Source organism: Vipera berus (genome assembly GCF_964194415.1).
Source record: "Vipera berus genome assembly, chromosome: 1".
NCBI classification, from domain to species: domain Eukaryota; kingdom Metazoa; phylum Chordata; class Lepidosauria; order Squamata; family Viperidae; genus Vipera; species Vipera berus.
The window spans coordinates 119,087,211-119,101,499 of NC_138202.1; the positions used below are offsets into that span (position 1 = coordinate 119,087,211).

General features: G+C 44.9%; 1 pseudogene across 1 annotated transcript; it reads left to right on the forward strand.

Annotated features, from left to right (window-relative positions):
* Positions 1–2,795: 2,795 nt before the first annotated feature.
* LOC308660262 (olfactory receptor 5AR1-like) lies at positions 2,796–3,731 on the forward strand (annotated as a pseudogene). The gene has a single exon. The product of its transcript is annotated as an olfactory receptor 5AR1-like (transcript).
* The last annotated feature ends 10,558 nt before the right edge of the window (positions 3,732–14,289 follow it).

Genomic DNA, 14,289 nt, shown 5'->3' on the forward strand with positions numbered 1-14,289 from the left:
CAGACAGTTCAAAGGAGTATAAAGATTTATTGTAAGCTTCAGCTCTCTACAAGCATCTGAACTACTAATGGTCAAAGCAAATTGATGGTAGATAATAGTCAATGGAATTCAAGGTGGACTGAACTAAGATTTCCTGTGGGCACGAAGGGACTCATGGACCCCTCCCCTGGATTCAGCCTGGTCATCTCTTATAGCTAGTAGAATAAAGATGGAAGCCAAAGGAGATATAACCAGGTAGAAAAATAGTTAACAGGAATATTTGGAAGGAAGACAAAAATCCATGTTTCCAGTCCATGTTTAAATAGACTATATCTAACACATGCAACACTGGACTGTCATTTCTGCATGATATGAAAACAGGTATCTTCACTGTTGCACCATTGCTTCACTGCTCGTGCTTTCAGAGTATGATTGAGGTCCTTTAATCTATACATCTCTCAATCTGCAAGTTAATATTTCAAATAAAAGTGATCAGACTACATAATGAAGTTTCTTGTGAATTGCAATGGTGTACCACACTAATTATGTACCACACCTATACAGTGGAAATAGGAATTCCCAGTAAGTCCTCAGGTGTATTTTGCCAAGGGTCGTATTGAGCATTTTAATGGTATGTTAATTATGTCAACTGAGATTTTCATGGACCTTGTTTTTAACTAATGATAAAGTATAAAATGAGCAATTCTATCCCAATGTTTCATCTTTCATTTTGGGAAATGCAATCTTGACTTCTTATCTGGTAAGTTAATTAATCACTTTTAATACCCAAATATACTGTTAAATGTTTAATATCTTCCTTATCCTCACCCTTACTCTCATTCTCCATCATATTTTTGCAGACAAATGTGGGAATATTCAAATGTTCTGATGTAAAAATATTGATCTGTGTATTATTTAGAATGTTCATGTTACCCAAACTCTTGCTTCTTCATGATGCTTTGTGAAAATTAAATCTCTTATACTACATGAGATGCAGAAATACAGAATGAAGTTCATGAGTTCACAGTTGGTTCTTTCCTTCTTCCAACTTACAAGTGTAGACTGTTCTAACATATCTTATTATTTGTATATCGAGCCTAATAGTTACATACACTATCTCCTCAGTTTATTTTTTATTACTTTATGACATATTAATTTTATTACTTTATGACATATTAACATATTTATCTTGAAATGGACAACAAACCCCTGCTTAGCTGCAGTGATCAGAACCTTACCTGTTGATATGGAAATATCTTGTTGCTAGTGTAGTAGTATATTGCAGGACTTTGCCACTGATCTGCCAGTTTTAAAATCCAATTAATCTAAACTCCAGATTTAGATATAAATTTGGCATTCACTTAAAAGTATTTCAGCTTCGAAACAAAATATTAGAAGGATCTCTGCTGCAGGAAAGGGCTTGATCAGCTACTTTCAAATGTCCTAAAATGAATTGTAAATGTAATGATTATATCTCACAAACAGTAATTAGTTTCAGGCGGCAGTTTGACAAATATTGATGCATAGTAGATGCCAATGATTGTTCTACAGAACACTTCCTGCCAAAGTGAATTACACTTCCTGCTGGGGACTATAGGAAACAATTATGTCCAGTTTTGGTCATCATGATACAATAAAAGATGTTGAGACTCAAGAAAGAATGCAGAGAAGATAAAGATGATTAGGGAACTGGAGACTAAAACAGACAATGAATGGTTGCAGGAACTGGGTATGTCTAGGTCACAGGTCTGCAACCCGCGGCTCCGGAGCCGCATACGGCTCTTTCAGCCGTCTCCTGCGGCTCCCAGTCCTCTGCCATGTGCAGTCCAAAAAACAAAAAAGTGGGACTAAAAAAGTTCAACCAATCAATTCAAATATGCAGGGTAGGTGCATATCTCGCCTTAGCTCCACTCTTCAGTCAAACCCTGTTCTGCGCATGTGCGCATGTATGCGCATGCGCACACATTTTTTGCGGCTCCCAGTTTTTCCTTTTGTGAGGGAACCAGTTCCGAGTGGCTCTTTCACTGTTTCAGGTTGCTGACCCCTGGTCTAGGTTAATGAGGAAAAGGAGTAGGCAATGACATGACAGCAATCTTCTAATATCTGAGGGGTTGACACAGAGAAGAGGTGGTCACAGAGAAGAGATGTCCAAAGCAGGAAAAGAAGTAATGGGTGGAAGATCATTAAAAAAGCAACTAATCTAGAACTAAGGAGAAATTTCCTGACAGTGAGAACAAATAGTCAGAGGCTTTCCTCAAGAAGTTGTGTGTGCTCCATCACTGGAGGATTTCAAGAAGGGTTTAGACAGTCATTTGTCTGGAATGGTGCAGGGCCTTCTGCTCAAGCAGTGGATTGGACTAGAAGACCTCTAGGTTCCTTTCCAAATCTGCTATTCTATATTCTGTAAATAAATTCATGCATTTCAACTGACTGAGCACTCTGAGCTTCTTTGGAGAGTATTAGAATGTAATAGAAAATACATAATTTTAGCAAGAAATGTACTTTCTTTCACACAGAGAAATCCTTGCTGGAATTTATAAGATGATGGTAGGGGTGAATCCATTCTTTGCCAGTTGACACTGCAGGTCTATGTAACGGTGTGCATGATCTCAAATACAGCATTGTAATTTCAAAACAGGATGTTTATCAAGAGCCCATAATGTAACAGTCAGTACTCCTGCTTCCAAAGTAAACTGTTCCTTTTAAATTTGGGGTTTTCTTAGTCTTTTCCCTTGGGCATTGTCAGACAATCCAACAGTAATCATACTGCTATAAGGTTTTTCCTCTTTTTTTATTCTATTAGAGGGAAATAAACAATGCAGACAAATCAAACCACTGTGACAGAGTTCATCCTGGTTGGATTCATGGACCACCCAGAGCTTCAGATGCCCCTCTTCATCTTCTTTCTGCTCATCTATCTCATCATACTAGTGGGAAACATTGGGATAATCATTTTAACCAGAACTGATGCTAGGCTTCACACCCCCATGTACTTTTTTCTTAGAAATCTCTCCACTGTAGATCTTGGTCTTTCTACCACCATTGCCCCTAAATTGTTGACAACATTTGTGATATAACATTCAACCATTTCCTTCACAGGATGCACCACACAATTCTTCTTTTTTGCCATTTTTGTCACTACTGAAGCTTGCCTTCTGGCTGTGATGGCATATGATCGCTTCATAGCAATCTGCAATCCATTGCTGTATTTTGTTATCATGTCAAAGAAGTGTTGCATCCTCTTAGTCATAGCTGCCTATGCTTGTGGTTTGGTAAATTCAACAATGCACACCATAGTTATATTTAACTTGAATTTCTGCAACTCAAATACTATTAATCATTTCTTCTGTGATGTTCCTCCACTTCTTCCATTGTCCTGTTCAGATACCCACATTGCTCACTTTGTGAATTTCATTTTATCCAGTGCATTTGGAGGGATAACTTTTCTGGCTGTTTTGATCTCCTACATTGCTATTGTTATTGCCATCCTGAAGATCAGGTCTGCCCAGGGAAGATACAAAGTCTTCTCTACCTGTGCCTCCCATCTCACCACTGTGACCATTTTCTTTGGAACCATCATCTTCATGTATGTAGGACCTGGCTCCAATTTCTCATTGGATAGAAACAAAATCATATCCGTGTTTTATACTCTTGTCATCTCCTCACTTAATCCACTCATCTACAGTCTGCGGAACAGAGAGGTGAAGGATGCAATTAGAAGAATGTTAGACAAGGTAACTCTCCTGAAGTAAAAATAGTATAAATATTATTTCCTTCATGTTAAAAAAGGAAAGCCATAGTTGCATGATGAGAAAAGAAATTGCATATAAAGCACCCAAAACAATAAATATGTTTTTAAAAAATAGAGAAAGAATGTGTTTTTACATAGATCCAAAAGAACAATAATTGTTTTTATTAATGAAAACAAATAAAACTATGTCTAATGTTTTTCCTGTGTAAATGGATGTATAGTATAGACAGAAACATTGAAGTGCAGAAGAATGTGTCAAAGTCAACCATCTGATTGTAAGACAAAGTTTCGATGGAATCTGCACTCCCATGTAATTCAAATATAAAATTCCTTATTATTTTATTGATACTGAAGTGGATGGAATTGACAGAATGTCTGTATCAGTTATTGATAAAGTGCAACATATATGTTCAGTTTTGTTTAATTACTCTCATTTAAATTGTTTCACTCAATTTTACAACATTTCTTCAAAATACCTTTTGATGAAAATGGGAAATGGTCACAAAACAATATTAATTACAAAGCAGAAAGGTATTTCTTAAAATTTCTTTGAATTAAAAATGTGTTGGTGGAAGCAAAATCAGCTGCTGATTGAGAACAAAATAGATGGACACTAGCAATGTGTATTAATCTGAAAATATGACTTGGAAACTCATTTCAAAGTTAGTCCCACCTAAAAACAGGCAGAAAGAGAATGTTTTTCTGTATGTTCTCTTCTCTCCCTCTCCCATTTTTTTCACCTTAAAATTATCCTTCTGAAACTAATATTTATCTCCAAGCAGGACATATGTGAGCTACAAGGAAAGATAACAGAGACAGAAATAATCTATTTACATTGGATTTGTTCTTATTCCTTCTTTGTTTGGGATCTTGGGATTTGCACTTCAGTGGAGAGTACAAATCTGAAGTAAAAAAAAAAATCTGGATATTCCAAATTATTTTTCCTTGGGCAAAGCCATCCAGGTTTGTGATATATGAGAGAAATATTTTTGATGATATTTTGAAATGTCAATAAAAGGAAATTGTGGATAGAGTGATAGATTTTGGATTCTCTGGATTAAGTTCTGCCTTGCAGCATTGGAGGCTGTCTTTTGGCTGAACTCTGTAAACTCATATGCGTTCAGAATTTGAACTCACAATCGTTATATCTAGTCTTGGATCTGTAATGATTTGATGGAATTGCTAGCCGTGAACTGTATTTCAAAAACACACTTATGACCTTCAGTGTTTGCTTCCCATATACACAGTGGTGGGATTCAGCCAGTTCTCACCAGTTCAGCAGAACCAGTAGTAATTTTTTGTTGCCTAGGCCCAGAACAGACCTCTGGAAGTGGCCTCCACACAGAGAACCAGTTGTTCACATATTTGAATCACACCATTGCATATACATAGCAGTGAAGCTAGAGTGCAAATTCTAGACTGGTATACAAAAAGATGAAGCAGGCACATAAGCAGAGTGGACTAAAGCCAGGAATCTTGTCTAAAAGATCCTTTCAGGAGACAGATAACAAGGAACTAAGGTGTTATCTATTGCATTGGTTCAAAGCACGAGGCAAGACGAGTAGGTGAAAACAGGAACATGTTTTATTGAGCTGCTGGAACAGAAGTGAAGTGCGCGTGCATATGCACTGCAATTTATCTGGTTGGCCACTAGGTGGTAGCCAATAGATTTAAAGTAATACAGTTCCCGCATAAATCAGCCAATGGCCGAACAGGAGACTCTAAATCTGGCTAAAAATCCCCAAGCTGTTACACAGCAATCACAGATACGTGAACTTTGCAACAAAAAAAACCCAATACATTACATAAGGCATTAAGGAACAAAGGAGAAATGTCACCTTAATCAGAGAAAAGAATTTAGACCTGAACACATGGGAAACTACTTTCCAAATCCCATCAAGAGTTACTAGTCTTGAAAATTAATAAGGCCAGCATAGCTGCCAGTCTCAAAAATCAACAAAGCAAAGAATAAAAGGGGAATATTCAGGGAAATAAAGGGGTCCTGAAGCCCGCCCACTCTATGAGGCATCTTTGGATTCAGAGTTGGTGCATTGTGTTTCTCTGGCTAATGTTTGATGGATCCCCCGTGGTTTTGCATTGCAAGGAGATTACTTCACCCAAAGGAAGGGTGACTTGGTGGTGATTTGGGTTTGTCTCCCTTCCTTTGGAGGAGGGAGAAAAACATCACTCTCTTCCTTCGGGCGGGTGAAAATTAACTTGATAACAGTAGCAATGCAGCCAGAAATGGGCATCTCTCGACAGCGCTGGGGAGCGCTATGGGAAGAACGATGTACACAGAGAGGATCAGGAACTTGGCTCAAATGCTGGGTTCTGGTAGGGGAAAAATCACTGGGAGAAGTAGCCAGTTCGTAATGTACGTGCCTGAAAATGGGAGATGGGCAGGTTGTGCGAGGTGCAGTATTTGTAGTTTGGAGTAGCAGGTTGCTTGGAAGGGAGGGAAGGAAGGAAGGAAGGGACAAAGAGGGGAAGGAAGGAAGGAAGGAAGGAAGGAAGGAAGGAAGGAAGGAAGGAAGGGAGGGAAGGGAAGGGAAGGGAAGGACAATGAGAGGGAGGGAGAGACAATGGAAGGGAGGGAGGGAAGGAGGAAGAGACAAAAAGGGAAGGAAGGAGGGGAAGGACAATGAGAGGGAGGGAGGGAAGGAGGAAGGGAGGGAGAGAAGGAGGAAGAGACAAAGATGGAAGGAAGGAAGGAGGGGAAGGACAATGAGGGAGGGAGAGACAATGGAGGGGAAGGAGGAAAGGAGGAAGAGACAAAGAGGGAGGGAAGGAAATAAAGGAAAGGAAGGAAAAGGAAGGAAGGAAGGGACAATGGGAGAGAGGGAGGGAAGGAAGGCACCCACCCCACTCCACCAGAGACCCACGGATTCCCCCCCACAGGCCCCCGGCAACCTGAGTGATAAGCTGGCCATGCCACCACCACCCTCCCATTGATCACATGACCCAGGGACACTGTGAATGTCATAAGTATGAATCAGTTGCCAAGCATCCGAATGTAAATCACATGACCCTGGGGATGCTGCAACAGTCATAAGTGTGAAAAATGGTCATAAGTCACTCTTTTCAGTACCGTTGTAACTTTGTAACTAAAAGTAACTTTGTAACTAAAAGTAACTTTGTAACTAAACAAATTGTTTTAAGTCGAGGACTACTTATACTTTATCATTTTTTTTTCCTTTTTTTGGTCAAGTTTTTGACACCTTGCTGGGCGACTGGTGGTACTCGGATATTGCCTTATCCTAAAAGTGGTACAACGGGTGAAAAGGTTGAAAAGCCCTGCCCTAGATGACCTTGGACAACAGCTTACTTACCAATGAAGAAGAATCTTGATAATTGCAATACAGTGTAAGAAAGACCCGAGAGTTGGGTCTCCATCTCTTCCTATCAACTGTTTGGGTTTTTAAGCACGCATTTTAACGTTATGATTTTTTATTTGTTTTGTTTTGTTTTTGCCTTACATTTAAAATGTTAAACATCTGGTTGAATGCTAAACTATCCTTAAGCCCCTGCTGGATTACAAACGTGAAGTTGTTACTACTGCTTTTTTTTTCCAGGAATAACAAAATACATTTACTGCATGGAAGTCAATACATGAAGTTTTTTTTAGCTACTGAAAGTGAACTGATTTATATTGGACTCTTATAATAAGGAATTTGTTTTACCATTTTTTATAACAACTTTGCTATTTTACCATGTTTTATTTATGAATATTTCTTTGGACCTTTTTTTTTTCTTAAAGAGACAGGAACCTTCCCTTTTCCTTCTCAAGCCTTCCTATGATTAGCAGATTGAAGAACAGACTGTCCCTGAGAGGAATTGTCTATGTTTTTGAATTACACTAAAAATGGAAACAAAAAAAGCTTTCTTGGAAGCCTTTGAAGGAAGAATACTTCTTAACATAAGCTCTTTTTTGAAAATTTAGGTAATGTTCAATAAAGCAACAACAATCATAAAACACCCGAAGATGGATACTAGATACAGGCAACAACAGAACTAGATTTGCAGTAAAATGGATTGGAAATTAATTCGTTGTTGATAGACTTGGAGGAGAAAGAACTTTCTTGGAAAGTTGCAGATTTGGTAGATAAGGCAGAAAGGGCTATGAATCTAAGAGATCCAGAGATGACAGAATGGATCTGTGATGAATTGGACTCCCTTAACAAAACTCATGGACTATTTGAAAAACAAATGCTGTGGAGCTATCTACAACAGTGAATAATGACTTTGAAAAATGAAATGCTATTATATGGAAAGATTCTAGTAATAATTTTAAGGAGAAATTTGATTATGTTACATGTTTTGTGCCAGCCCATGGCAGTTCCCTAAATAGGTCATCAGATGGAGCAAAGAGGCTTCTTTGCTCCCCTGCAGCAGCCCCATTGGCGAGAGAGTTTTATGGCTAGGGAGGGGCTGAGACCCCCCATAAATACCTCTGCCCAGAGGCTGCTTCTTTGTTCTGCTTCTCTTTTTCTATCTTCTCACTTGCATGCATTCTCTATCATACAAGCATGGATGCTTCCATGCCATATAGCTCTTTTTATATAACCTGTCAATGAATAAAGCTTCATAATGACTGCATTTCTGCATTCTGCCTCTTTCACTTGGAAGCACCTTAACGTCCCATCGATCTCTTGTGAAAGCTGCTTCACAAGTTGGTAGCAGAGAGGATGGTTTAAGGCAAAGCTTCCAAGCTTGCAGACAGCAGTAAGATCCTTAGATTTGAAACTGAAATGGATGGCCGGAGATCCCAGATTGTGACTAGAAGTCTTCAATCAAGATCAACAGCTCTAGCCCCTGAAGCAAGCTCCGCTCCAGGTGAGAGCACAGATGGCTTCCTTCTGCACGCCACAGAAGGAAACTTGGAAGTTTTACAGTCCGCCCAAGACTGTCCAGATGCAGCAGAAGCGCTCCGGGCCCAACGCAAGCAACGCGTGGATCAAATGTCTACACAGGAATGCAAGGAACTGCTTCTAAAACTCCTTGCAGTACAGGAGACCCCACAAGCCTCTCCACGAAGGACATCAGTGCAGAAGGACTGTGGATGCCGGGTAAGCCCCCCCTAAACGACCACGAGGCCCCTCAATATGGCGCCGGCCGCCCTGAGTAACCCCGGGACCCCAGGGCTTTCGGCGCGAAATCCCCTGCCTAACTGTGACCTACAGCTTCCTGGGGCAACAGGAAAAAAGATGGCTGCGCCCAGGGAGACCGCATGGCCCGGCACAGGAAACAAGATGGCAGCCCCCTGTGCGCCCACATTTTCTAACAAAGAAAGGCCTCAATTAAGTCTGGAGGCCCAGCAACCCCTGGCATCCAGCCGTAGCAACATGCAAACTCCTGGGCTCTCTCCAGCAGAAATCCTCATGACCTATGATGGCAATAAGACTGCTCATTACCCTCCAAGGCCCCCGACCCTCTCTCCGGGGGCCCCAGTCTTCCCTTCGCCCCCGCCCAGGCGCTCTCCTTACTTGGCCTTCGGGGGGGGTTGGCCCCCTCCTCCAGCATCGGCTTTAGCCATCCCCAAGGTTTTCAGGACCAGCGATGGGCTTCTCAAGGCAATCCAGGGCCGGGGGGGGGCTCCAGGAAGGATTTCCAGAGCTTTTTCAAAACCAAATGCCGGCCGGCAATCTTGGGCAACGCCCACCCCCTGATCACATGTTTTCCGGACATGCCCAGTACGGGCTTTTTAACCCTGAAGGGGGGCCATCTGAAAATCAGAGAAAAATACCACCAACGCCCACTAGAGGGGTACCTTTACCTTTTTTTTCAATGCAAACCTCTCAAATGCTCCAGGAACTGGACAAAACGTTTCTCCCTGCGTCCACGTTGCCTCTCAACTTTGAAAAACTAAAAATTGGGGGGGGGGAGAACTACCACAGTTGGAATAGAAATGTGCAGGTATGTCTATTAAAGGATGGGACTCTTGAAATGGTCCTGAACCCACCACCTTTCCCGTGGAGATCACGAGAACAGTGGCTCCATAGACAGGCTTTTTCTACTCTGATGGGTTCTATGGATGATAATTTGTTCCCAAGCATTCCAGATGGACTCACAGCTTGCGCAGTTTGGCGGTTATTATACAATTTATTCAACAGCAAGAGCATGGGTTCCCTCACCAGACTCACAACTGAGTTTTACAACACAAGACTCAGGTTTGGGGCCAGCATGGCAGAACATCTCGGAAAATTAAAATCCCTCAGGGCGCAACTGATGTCCAAAAATTACCGAATACCTGAAGAGAACTTGGTCGCAGTTATCGTGGCTTCCCTGGATAAAAGTTGGAACAATTTTATTATTTCCCTGGAAGGGGGCAGGGATGAAGCCATGCCTCTGTCCTATCTCGAGGGCAGACTCATCGACGAAGATAGGAGACGACGAGATACGGGAGAATACACCAGAGTCACCAGCCAGCCAGCCAGCAGGCGACACCGCAACTCAGAGCAGGTTAATGCTCTACTCAAGTGTTTCACCTGTGGCTCTGAGGGGCACCTCAAGAAGGACTGCCCCCATTTTCAACAAGGCCCCAAGCGTGGTCCCAATCAAGGTAGGGGCAAGGGACAAGGAAGGGGCCGTGGCGGGGCCAAAAGTACTAACAATTTTGTATCTACCTGTGCCCCCACCACAAAGGCTGATAGCCCCACTGACTTATGGTTACTGGACTCTGGAGCTTCTTCTCACATTACCAATATGGGTCAAGGTTTTAAAAGTTAAAAAAAATTAACTCATCTGTCAAAGTCGCAAATGGTGATAAAGCTTTAATTATTGGGGAGGGCATGGTTTCTGTACCCGGGCTTGGAAAAGTTGAAGGTGTTTTACATGCTCCCTCCATTGCCAACAACCTATTAAGCACTATCAAATTATGTGACGATGACAATGTGGAAGTTCTATTTCGCAAAGGGGGAGGTCATGTCACCCGGGACCAGAGGGTCATCGGAAATATTGACATCATAAATGATTTGCCATATTTTTCCCCACAACCAACCCCAAGGCTGCTTAACCAGCGCAAGGCCGAAGCGGTTGCATCCAAGCCCCCACAGCAAGGCAGTGTGGATAAGAAATCCGAACCTCAGCTGTCACCTGAAGCACCGCTCAAGGCAACCAATGCCAAGAGGGTGTCAGTGGGGAAGCCACTCCATGATAAGTGTGCTCACATCTTACACCGAAGATTAGGTCATGCAAGCTTCCCTGTGGTTAAAAAGATGGGAGAGTTTGCTGAGGGAGTCCAGCTCAAAGATTGTCAGGTATTCCTGGACTGTGCAATCTGTAAGAGGTCAAAGAGGAAGGCTGCGCCCATTCCAAAAACATCACTGCGTAAGACCCAATACCCATACCAACTAGTTCATGTTGATTTGGTCGGGCCTTTCACACCATCCCTAGGGAAAAGTCAGTATTTTCTCACTGCAGTTGATGATTTTTCACGGTACGGCCACGTGTATATCCTCACAGAAAAATCTGAAGCCTTTGACGCCATAAAATCACTCTACAACTTTATAGAGACCCAGTATAAAACCAAGATCGCACAACTGCAAAGCGACCGCGGGGCTGAGTTCATGTCCCGAAAATTCCAGGACTGGGTAAAGCGTAAGGGCATCCGCCATTTTCTTACCGCGCCTTTCACCCCAGCTCAGAATGGTGTGGCAGAGAAAAGAAATGGAGTCCTACAAACTATGATGCGCAGTCTGATTGCAGACGCAGGGGTCGCAGAATCATACTGGGCAGAAGCGGTAAAATACACCAATTACACCTTAAACCGCACCTGGAGCAGTGTTGTGAACCAGACCCCATATTTCCTAGTTCACGGTAGGAAACCAAATCTGGGACATTTACGTGTGTTTGGGTCCTACGCATGGGTTCACATCCCCAAGCAGCTGCGGAAGAAGGGGAGATCTGTCTCCCAGAGACTGAGGTTCTTGGGCTACGCTCCTGGCTCCAAGGCCTACCGTTTCCTGGGAGAAGGGGGCAGGATTGTGACTTCTCAATCTGCCTCTTTCGAAGAGGACTCCAATTGGGCCCAGATTCACTCCAATGATCTGAGCCCATATATCAACCGTCCCAGCAAGGGCACACCGACTACGACATCACCTGAGACGTCCACATACCCTGCCACCGACGAAAGTGTGGAACAAGACGAAGATGTCATCCCACCTGGTTCAGATGGGGAGGATGAGCCGTCCAGTTCCCCAGCAACGCCTCAGAAACCCGTGGAAGAAAAAGGCGGTGAGTGGCAGAAGGTAAGGAGGTCAAAGCAGTCCAACAAAGGCATCCCGCCAAAGAGAATTGACATTGGGCACATCGCGTCTGTTAACAGTGTTGTGGTCACCCCAAAATCCTTCTCTGACATCCAGGAGCTGCCCATCGAAGAACAGGAGAAATGGCAGCTCACGATGGAGAAGGAAATGCAGAGCTTAAAACAACTCAAGGTCTTCACCCCCCAGCAACCTCCAAAGGAGAGGAAAGTCATTGGCACAAGGTGGGTTTACAAGGCAAAACCACTTGCCAATGGCCTCTACCTGTATAAGGCCCATTTGGTAGCTCAGGGATTCGCCCAACGCTACATGGAAGACTACGCCGAGACATACTCTCCCACCGTCCGGGCAGAGAGCGTCAAGACCGCCCTCGTGACTGCAGCCGCTCTGGGGGAGGAAGTCTTCCAATTCGACATCCAGACGGCTTACTGTTCTGAACCAGCCCTCTTCTCACAACCCCTAATTAAAAGAAGAGTCTGGAAAGCGTCCAAGGCTAAAAGGCTTCTGCCAAGATTTAATTACGCAGTTAACAAAAACACAAGAGCTTGTCTTCTCAAGCGGAAAAGTTGCTTTCAGCAACCAGCCCCTCCCCAAACACTTCTTTTATAGAGAGCTCAGGGCGTGGTCTCCCTGTGCCTCCTCCCGAGGAGTCCCATAGTCTTTCTTTGTTTGTCCCTGCTCGTCTGCCTCCTGCGTCGGGCGTCCTTGAACAGGGCCAGCTGTGGGTCATCATCCTCCGCACTCTCGGGCTCACACAGCTGAGAAGAGGTCCCCGGCTGAGGACTCTGCAAAGCCTCCAAATCATCATCAGCCGGTTCGTTTCCCTCCTCCCCCACATCTGAGTCCTCCGATACATCGGAGCCGGCTGTCGGACCCACAGGCTGGCCCTGAGTCACAACACTATCCCGCACCGCAGGGCCCTTCCCCCGGGTCTGCCGATCCGGATGCGGTCGGGATGGGAACTGTTCATGAAAAGCAGTCACCAACGCAGGGGCATGAACGGCGGTCGCGTCTTCCCATGTGAAGTCCTCCGGCCCGTACCCTTTCCACTCGATCAGGTACTGGAAGCGACCTTTCAGCCAGCGGGAATCCCTGATGCTGGCGACCTCGTACTCGGGGGTGCTGTCTCCATCACGAGTTCCTGATGGTGGAGGTTCCGCCTGGCGAAGTGGACAGGCCGGTCGTTCGGGGACCAGCAAGGACCAATGGAAGACGGGGTGCACGCGCAGGGAACGTGGCAGAGTTAAACGATAGGCGACCGGGTTGATGACGGCCTCGACTGGGAACGGTCCAAGGTAACGGTGGTCCAGCTTCCTCGCCGGCCGAGTGGATGGCAGGTTCCTGGTGGACAGCCAGACCCGATCCCCCACCGATAGTGGAGGCGTATCCCTTCTCGACCGATCGGCGAACCTCTTGTAGTCGGCCTTGGCCTTCTCCAGCTGCCGTCGCACCAACCGATGGATTGCCTGTAACTCCGCCATGAATTCGTTCGCTGCCGGCTCCGGTGAGTCCACGGGAGAAAGGGGGAAAAACCGGGGGTGATAACCCACGTTGGCCAAGAACGGTGTCATCTGCGTGGAGGTGTGCTGCGAGTTGTTAAAGGCAAACTCGGCTATGGCCAAATAGTCCACCCAATTGTCCTGCTGCAGGTTAACGTAGCAGCGCAGATACTGCTCTAAGATGCCGATGACCTTCTCGGTACCCCCGTCGGTCTGAGGATGATGCGCGGACGAGAGGCAAACCTTAATGTCCAACGCCCGCATCAACTCCTGCCAGAAGCGGGCTGTAAACTGGGCCCCCCTATCGGAGACGACTCTATCGGGAAGGCCGTGCAGCCGGAACACCTGTTGGATGAACATGCGACTAGTGGCGCGAGCTGACGGTAAGCCGCGACAGGGGATGAAGTGCGCCATCTTGGTCAACATGTCCACCACCACAAACACTGTCGTGAAGCCGGAGGATGGGGGTAGATCCGTCAGAAAGTCCATGGACACAGCCCCCCAGGGTCTCTTGGGCGTTGGCAAAGGCTGCAGTAAACCAGGCGGGGCCCCTGTCGCTGACTTGGCCTGCCTGCATGGGACGCAGGAGGTGACATAAGACTGGACATCGTGTCGGACTCGGGGCCACCAGAAGGTACGGGAGACCAGGTTCAGAGTCTTGAACAGGCCAAAATGCCCCGCAGCCGGGTTATCATGACATTGGCTGAGGACGAGTCCCCTGAGTGGCCCTCCTGGAACATAGAGCCGGTCACGATAATACAGGAGTCCATCCGTGACCGACCAAGGCGAATCTGGCCCC